This window comes from Teleopsis dalmanni, chromosome 2, assembly GCF_002237135.1.
Source record: "Teleopsis dalmanni isolate 2A chromosome 2, ASM223713v2, whole genome shotgun sequence".
NCBI classification, from domain to species: Eukaryota; Metazoa; Arthropoda; class Insecta; order Diptera; family Diopsidae; genus Teleopsis; species Teleopsis dalmanni.
Genome location: NC_051847.1, coordinates 130,647,673 through 130,656,963, shown reverse-complemented (window position 1 = coordinate 130,656,963; position 9,291 = coordinate 130,647,673). Strand labels below are relative to the sequence as shown.

The window sequence follows — 9,291 nt, the reverse complement described above, 5'->3', positions numbered from 1 at the left end:
AGTGGAGGGGGGGACAGTATTTGCGGCGGAGGTTGAAGAGGAAGACTTTGGTAAGTTACTCGTGTACAGCGCCAGCTTGGTGGCAAGGAAGGAATTCTCAGCACGTAGCCGGGCGTTGTCAGCCTTAAGGGCTGCAACGGATTTTAAGACAGACTCAAGTTGCTCATCAGCTAGCTTACGATTTTGGGAATAAGCAACAGTCCTGGGTCGTTTCAATAAAGGAGTGGGAGAGGTCGTTCCATTATCAGGTATATCATTACAGGTTTGCGTTCCTCCGTCTCTAACTTCCATTATTAAGAAGGAAAAGTGATAAACTCACGAGAATTAAGTTTTATAGGTACGAATAATTTGAATGAAAGAATAAGGAAAAGAGAATATATAAAAGAAAAATGTGGAAAATAGATAGACTAGGTAAAAGGTGTATATAAATATAGTAAGACTATAAATAAGATATAAACGTAATATAAATACAAATATAAATATAATTTAAATATAAATAATATATAGATACAACTATACATATAGTATAATACAATATACTAATAAATGTAAATATGACAAATTATAAATATATATACAATTATATATAATACAAATACAAATATAATGATATATAATATAATTACAATATAAAGTTAATACTAAATAACTACAAATGTATACAATGTATTGTATAAATAAGAGTAAAAAACAACAAAAAATGTTCCCTTTTGTTTTGTATAAATTTTGCGGCAACACTCACCGAGAATGAGAGTTGTCATGTAAATAATGATCAAGTCCAAAGATTATTGAAATGCTTCCTCCAAGTACGATTTTTTCCAAAATCGAAAGGAGGAATATAACAATGTCACAAACCGTCTCAACAGGTTTATTTATTTAAATGTGCAAATACAGAAATGTGCACTTAGCCGAAGATGAAACAATTATGCTGTGCTTCTTCTTAAGAATTTATAAAATTAAATAAGGAGGACACAACGAATAAATGCACTACCGGCTTAAAAAAAATTTTATTATTATTTGACGCGGCCGTGTTGAAAGCTGCCGTAGATTTATAGTTTATCCGACATATCACGCTTTCACATAAGCTTATCATGTAAAACCAACAACCGCCAACAACAAGCTGTTGAAAGCTGAGTTCATAAGCACACTAACAATTCCGTACTATGACGAAAGCTTTATTAAACACAAACACGTTTTTGATAAGCGCTTTGGCTAGTTGAAAATATAAAAATTCTCAATATAATTTCGCAAATGTTATGTATGTTATTTTTCGTTTCTTTATTTTTATTAAATAAATATTAATATATTAATATTATTCAACAACAATACAAACAGAGTCAATGTCTCACAACGAACACGAGGTACGGGCGATTATCAGAATCATGACTGACGTTCATAAAACAAAAATCACAACTGGAAACAGAATCAAACAAAGCACTCCACTTTTATATAAAACAATATATTTAAACTATTCTTAAGTAAATTAAAAATTGTTGTCATGTACCTTCTCTGTAATGAAAATCTAAGAACACTGTCCGTCTAAATTATAAATAAATTAACCAAAAAACTAAAAAAGTTGATATGAAATCTTTTTTAAATAAAGGAAATTTATATGTACTAATAATAAGTAACAAAAATAGTTTCTTGAGTCCTGTTCTTTAAATATTAAAATTAATTCGTTTAATTTCAAACAATTATATCTATATATGGTATTGTGAAATCGTTGGTCTTAATTCGAATTTTTCATTATAATTTTATGCAAATGGCAAAAATATTTTCCATATGATGTAATGAAAAATATTTTTCTCGTTCGAACAATGTATTTAAGTATAAAGTAATTTTTTTTTACGGAAAAGGAACAATTTTCGCATTTGTTGTAAAAATTTTATTACTCAGAAAATGTGATTAATTAAACCTCCTCATTGCGAATATTTGATAACAATTTCTGCAATGTTATTGAAATATTTTTATTTTGAAATCTCTTCAGCGGCATGGCTACACTTAAGTTATTTGAGCATCTGAAACACAAAAGCGTGGGATTTGACAGCTTCAGTCAAGTTTAAGCAAAAAAATGTCTTATTAAATGTAGTTTGAAGTTTATAAGTATATATATTTTATTAAAATATATTCATGGGAATTATTGAAGTTATTTTTTAATTGCAATCATAAACAACATCACAAACAATTCTCTATATAGACAACATTGAAAAATGCTGCGCTTCCCAGTTTTCAGTTGCGATCTGCAAATATTTTGCTAACGCAAAAATTCTTGAACTTCAGTCAGAAAATGTGGGTCAAACGTTTTCAATGTCCAAAAATGCTAAGAAATATATCATCATTATCGAAATATAGCATTTAAATTTGTTTGTCAAACACTTAAGTAAATATCAACTTCAACAAAAGCAACGAATTTGTTACATTTTCTCATGCCAAACAAAATAAATTATCAAAAATATATAAAACGAAATGAAGACTGATCAACGCGGTTGATCTATTGATTAAACGCCTCGAGTGGCAATTGTTGTCTTTATTGTGATATTTACTGAGGTAAGTGCTCCTCGATTTGAGTGGAGCTCCTTATCCGAACTCGTTGTACACAATTGGACAATGGGCAAATGGACTGACAATGATGCAAGGTCAGTCTAAAATAACAGCACTGAAATGCGTGCGACATGCATTAAAAGAGACGACACGACAATTTCAATTTAAGACCCAGAGCAGCATTGACCTTAAGAGCGGAGGCAAAGCCCAATAATAAATGCAAAAATTAAAATAATAGTTTATTAATAATACATTTAAATAACATAATATATTATATATTTAGTTTGGGTAAGCAACAACCACAAAACACTGTATAGCAATCATTTTTATTAAAGACTGTTAGACATCCAGTGCCTCATATGACATTCCAATAAAATGTTTGATAACTTTTACAAGAATTGGTTAATTATATTTTAAGTAGCAATTTCCTTCATATATTATTTTATTTATAGCCAGTACAGAAAAAAAAACCAACCGATAACTCGTTTTTTTTAAATCTGTTGTCTTATTAAAATGTCGTTTATAACTATTGGTCTCATATTTGTTTATGGTTCGGAAGATAATTTCCCACCAAATAATTGCAAATAACTGCTTCTGCATTTCAAAAAAGAACAAAATGAAATACGTCTTTTATTAAATTAAAGTGCCAAGTTTGAACGGTTCTTACTAAAAATAGTGACGCTTCACTTTAATATAATAAATCAAAATTAACTTGATCACACCTATATTGTAATCATTAAGTGGTGTCCTTTGCATAAACTACGAATTAGCTTTTCTAATCAGAAAGAAACGTTAATGCTACATATCTTTACAGTTATTGATATTTATATTTAATCATATATTCTGCCTCTTATAGTCGTCTAAATATTACTATATACTTTTACTCAATAATAACGTAAAAAACTAACAGTTGATAAATTACTAGTACTTGAAAGATACATAAGATCAACTTAGGCAGGGCACACTATCTAGCGTACATAAAGATTTTTTAGCCAAGTTTGTAACGGGCCTAAGATAAAAATTATTGAACAAGATTGACACATTATAAGCACAGCTGAACAAAAAAGTTCAGTATCTATAGTAGTATTCATTCTGTAGAGGTATTCATTCTGTCTTGCAAACTCATTGCGAGGTGCACAAAATGCATAGATTACGCTAGCATGCAAGGGACAATAACAAAATACACTCACAAAGTTTCTTGTAATGGATTGTAATCTTGCTATATATGCTATATACCTAAACCCATATATAGTGCTTGCAACGAAACAAAAAAGGATAAAAAAACAGTTGTTCTAATATCTGTTGCTTCTCATGTAGATGTGGTATGTTGCAAAAACAGCTGTTTCATTTTGATGTTGCAATTCTACAACAGAGGTGGTCTCGCATTCTTTTGATTTTAGTAAAGCCATCTTGTATTTCATACACCTTGCAAACAGCTGTTCTGATAACTGTTGGTTCTCATGTAGATGTGGTGTGTTGCAAAAACAGCTGTTTCATTTTGATGTTGCAATTTTACAACACAGGTGTTCCCTCACTCTTTTAGTTTTAGTAAAGCCATCTTGCATTTCGTACACCTTGCAATGTATTTACAAGATAGCGTGAATACCCCTAGTGCACTTGCAAAAGTTTATTATGGTATAGTACACATTTGCAGAGTTTTTAATTTTTAAAAAATTTTAATCATAATTTATCAAATAAATAATTCATATTAATTTAAACACTTTTCTGTAATACTCATTGTTGTTTACTTATGTGTCAATGTTAGAGATAATTATTTATTAAAGATAAATAGCTGACAAATTATTATTTATAATTTACATAACCACATTTTGCATTTACCATTGAGATCTCGTTTTTGGTATAAACATATGAAATGCAAACGGAATAGTTGCTCTAAAATTCTACATCTCCTAAAGCCGCTGTTTAATAATAATCGCTTCAACCTCAAAAATAGAAAGTTATTATATACTCAAATAATTAGGCCAGCATGTGTAACATACAGCAAAGTCTCAAATACTGCCATAAAACAATTACAGATAGCACAAAATCTGGCTTTAAGAAGACTAATTAAGATTCCTTGGTATATTAGGACAACAGACATGCATAGAGATCTAAGGATCGACTAAGTGAAAAAATATATCAAGGACAGATATCTAAAATTATTCACAAAAGTCGATACGTTGCCCAACACCGCCCTAACAAACCTTAAGTGCAACTCAGGACGCACAGAAAGTTATGTTGATCTATGGTTCGTCATCAGTTAAAAGATAAATAAATGAATAATTCTAGTATAGTTAAAGCTTAGTGTGAGGCAGGGATAAGCTCCCCAGCCACAAAAGAGTAAAATTGCGCAATAGCACTAACTCAAATCACAACAACACAGTTTTGTTTTTGCCGCGAATACATGCGTCTCGAGTGCGGTCCGCTAGTTCGGTATATATTTCCTGCAATTGAAGTGTTGTAACAACAAAAAGTTCTTAAATGCGGTGGAATATAATGTACTCACTTGGAGCGATAAAGAGCTGCAGCCGATAAGTGTTATTTTTTAAAAAATTTCATTTTAAATTATTCAACTTTTTGAATTTACATATTTTGTTTTTATTTTTATTGAATTTGTTTGACTTTGTGCGCTTTTTTGTTTTGCAAAATAATTGCACACATATAAAATCAGCTGATAGAGACAGCAATTGAAATTATTAAACAGAAACATTATAAAGTGAATAAGTGTTACAAAACGATCACATAATTAGATCAATTGTTACACAAAAACCTAAACAATCGTGTAATCTTGTACACTGATTTAGCAATTTAGCAGAATATTTTAATTTAATTAGCAAATTTTAAATTTATTAGCAAATTTTAATTTTTACTTGAATTTGGAATTTTGAGCATTTGAAATTTACAGGTATTAAATTATTTTAATTTAATTAATTTAGGATACCCTTTTAATTTAATTAAATCTAATTAAATTAATAGGGTATCGAAAAGGTATGAGTGGGCAAAAAACATCACCTCTGCGGAAACAAAACGCAGTACAAAAAACAATGGAGAAGGAGGTATTAAACATACCTTTATCCCCCAAGCCTGACGATAGTGTAGAGGATAAGCTGGTACAACTATCTGCGATGATGGAATCACAAAGGCATATTAATAAGGATATGCGGGATCTGCTTGCACAGATAGTTAAGATGTATAAGACGGAACAAGAAAGGGGGCCACAAGTGCCGTTGGTGGCTAAGAGTGTAGCTTCCATTAGCGTGCAAACTCAGGGAGCACTAAAGCGTGCTGCGAAAGAAAAACCGAACGGTCCACCACCCAAAGTCCAAATTAGGGAAATTGGAAGTAAGGAGCAGGAAACGAATTTTCACAAATGGCAGCTAGTGCAAAAGAAAAAAGGGAAAACTGTGCCAAATCTGGACCTCATTAAAGCGCCTAGAGTAAAACCGGAAGCAATTCTCATTAGTAAGACGGCAGACAAGTCTTACGCTGAAATGTTAAAGATCATTAAAACAAAACCAGAGCTACAAGAATTCGGAAAAAACGTGAACAAAATCCGAAAAACTAAAGAGGGGGAAATATTGATTCAGCTTACCAAAGAAGCTGGAAATTTAGCGAAGGACTTCTGCAATGAAATGAAAAATACACTTCAGAATTGTGCTAGTGTAAAATCTTTAACACAGCACACCCTAATAGAATGCAGGGATTTGGACGAGATAACATCCAACGAAGAGGTGCGCGCGGCGATTGCTGATCAATTTCCAGCAATAAATGTAAGTGACATCAACGTCAAGTTTTGGCGTGCCGCAAGGGACAGCACAAGATCAGCAATTATTGACCTTCCTACTAAGGATGCCAGTGTATTGATCGCAGCTGCCTCAGTCAGAGTTGGCTGGGTACGCAGTAGGATCAGAAAGCATATCACACCCATGAGGTGTTTCAAAAGTCTTCAATTTGGACACGCTGCTAGACAGTGCAAAAGCGATAATGACAGATCAGGCACATGTATGAGATGTGGACAAGATGGCCACAGGGCAAAAACGTGCTCGGCGCAACCAAAATGCATCCTATGTCCGGAAAACTGCAACGGTGGCAATCTACACTACTCAAGAAGTTCCAAATGTGAATTCTACAGGAAGGCTATACAGGAGCTTAAGTCCAAAAGATGATTAAATTTCTGCAATTGAACCTAAATCGATGCGAAGCTGCCCAAGACCTTTTATCCCAAACAGCTTTGGAATTAAAGACAGATGTACTCATAATTAGTGAGTTTTACAAATCAAAAGAAACCTCCAAATGGGTACAAGATACTACTGCAAAGGCTGCCATTTGGCTAGGACAGGACATAGTGTTTGAACCAAGAGTATTGATACAAAAAGAAGGTCTAGTACTTGTCAGAATCCGGGGTATCTATGTGTGCAGCTGTTACATATCCCCAAATATCTCCCAAGAGAGATTTGAAGAGTTTCTTGATAGGCTATCAGGAACAATCAGAAACAAAACTCCCATCATTGTTGCAGGGGATTTCAATGCTTGGGCAGTCGAATGGGGCAGTAGTAATACAACGCGCCGAGGTAGAGCCCTATTAGAAACGTTTACCTCACTAAACCTAATACAACTGAACAATGGGCATAGCCCAACGTTCGATAATGGTAGAGGCGTTTCCTACATAGATCTCACCTTTGTCAGCCCGTCATTAGTAAGGGGTTCGCAATGGAATGTAACAAACCACTATACCCACAGCGACCATCATGCAATTCTTTTTTCCTTATCGCTAAAAGAGAAGTTTGTTTTGAAAAAATCGCAGAGAAAAGCACAGCAAATAGGCTGGAAAACTAAGTATCTTGACACAGAGATAATGGAATTCATGACCGAAAACATGAGTTTCGGAGTCGGGGATGCTTTTGAAAAATCAAATCACCTTATGAAGGAATTATGCAACGTCTGTGATGCATCAATGCCAAGAAAAGGCAAAGGTAATGGGCGCCCATCAAACTATTGGTGGACGGAAGAAATAGCTTTACTAAGATCTCAGTGCTTTGCCTCCCGTAGGCAATTCCAACGTCACAGATCGGGAGTAGATGCGGAAAGGCTTCTACAAAAATACCGAGAGAACAGATCTAAACTTAAAAAGGCAATTATTAGGAGTAAGAATCAAGCTTTTCAAACTCTGATCAATGATGTAGACCAAAATGTCTGGGGCGATGGCTACAAAATAGTAATGCGTAAATTTAAGAGGTTAAGAGGCTCGGTACCTTCATGTCCTAAAATAATGGCAAATATCGTGAAACATTTGTTCCCAAAAAAGGGAGAACTTAGAATTTTAATACCGATAAACACCGATTTTAATGAGATACCCCCGGTTACAAATTCTGAAGTCATAGCCGCTTCTTCCAGAGTTAAGCCCAATAAATCTCCTGGTTTGGATGGAATCCCCAATACTGTACTGAAGAAGGCAATACAAAAACAAGCTTCTATATTTACGGATGTTTACAACAGCTGCCTACAGGAAGGAATCTTCCCTTCGTGTTGGAAAAAGCAAAGATTGGTGCTTATTCCTAAAGGTAATAAGTCCCCAGAACTGCCATCATCTTATAGACCTTTATGCTTATTAGACACTGCAGGTAAGGTCCTTGAAAGAATTATAAGTTCTAGATTAGAAAAATTCACAGAGGCAAGTCAGGGTCTATCAAATAACCAATTTGGCTTTAGACCTAAACGCTGTACTGTTGATGCTGTACTACATGTATGCAACATTGCAAAGGAAGCTACTAAGGGCGTAAGGTGGCTAGGTGGTACTAAAAAGTACTGCGCGGTAGTGACCTTAGACGTTAAAAATGCTTTCAACACTGCTGAGTGGAGTAGCATCTTAAATGCACTGATGAAAATGAGAGTCCCAGAATATCTTTTGAAAATTATAACATCGTATTTTAAAGACAGATTACTCTTATATGATACAGAATCCGGACCCAAAATATATAGGATTACGGGAGGGGTCCCCCAGGGATCAGTTCTAGGGCCAATTCTTTGGAATATCATGTACGATGGTATCCTTCGAATTGAAAAGCCGGACGGAGTGCACGTAGTTGGGTATGCAGATGATATTGCAATAGTAGTGGTTGCAAAAACTCTAGACGAAGTGGCTAGGAATTGCAGCGCTACTATTGCGGCAGCTAAATCGTGGCTGCAATACAGCGGATTAGAGCTTGCTGAACATAAAACTGAGGTGCTATTAATCACAAGTAGGAAAAAGATTGAACAACTCTCAATTAAAGTGGGTGGAGTAGATATACAATCTAGCCCCCAACTTACATATCTTGGTGTAACCTTAGATAGTAGGTTGAGTTTCAAAACTCACCTAAAACAATCGGGAGATAAAGCATCACGTGTCTGCAACGCATTATCTCGATTAATGCCAAACATAGGAGGTCCCAAGGACACCGCTAGAGTTCTTTAAGCATCAGTCTCCAAGTCGGTGATGCTTTATGCTGCTCCGGTGTGGGCACATGCTACAACCATTAAGTCGTATTCACGTGTAATGAAAAGTGCACATAGATTGTCAAACCTACGCATCTGCCGTGCTTACCGTACAGTATCGGACGATGCTGCGGGAGTATTGGCTGGACGCATGCCAATAGACTTTGAAGCGTTCTTGGCCAGAGACAGTTTCTTACAGCGCTCTCGTCGGCGAACGACTGAAACTGGGCAATCTCTGTCAGAGTCTTATCTAGATATAAGAGACAAATACCTTAA

At 34.6% G+C, this 9,291-nt stretch overlaps 1 long non-coding RNA gene across 1 annotated transcript; it reads right to left on the bottom strand.

The window, feature by feature from the left end:
• Window positions 1–4,929: 4,929 nt before the first annotated feature.
• LOC119679559 lies at window positions 4,930–5,137 on the bottom strand. The gene is made up of 2 exons (XR_005252410.1): window positions 5,048–5,137; window positions 4,930–4,985 (listed from the first exon to the last, which is right to left on the bottom strand). It is a non-coding gene; the product is annotated as an uncharacterized LOC119679559 (long non-coding RNA).
• Window positions 5,138–9,291: the final 4,154 nt, after the last annotated feature.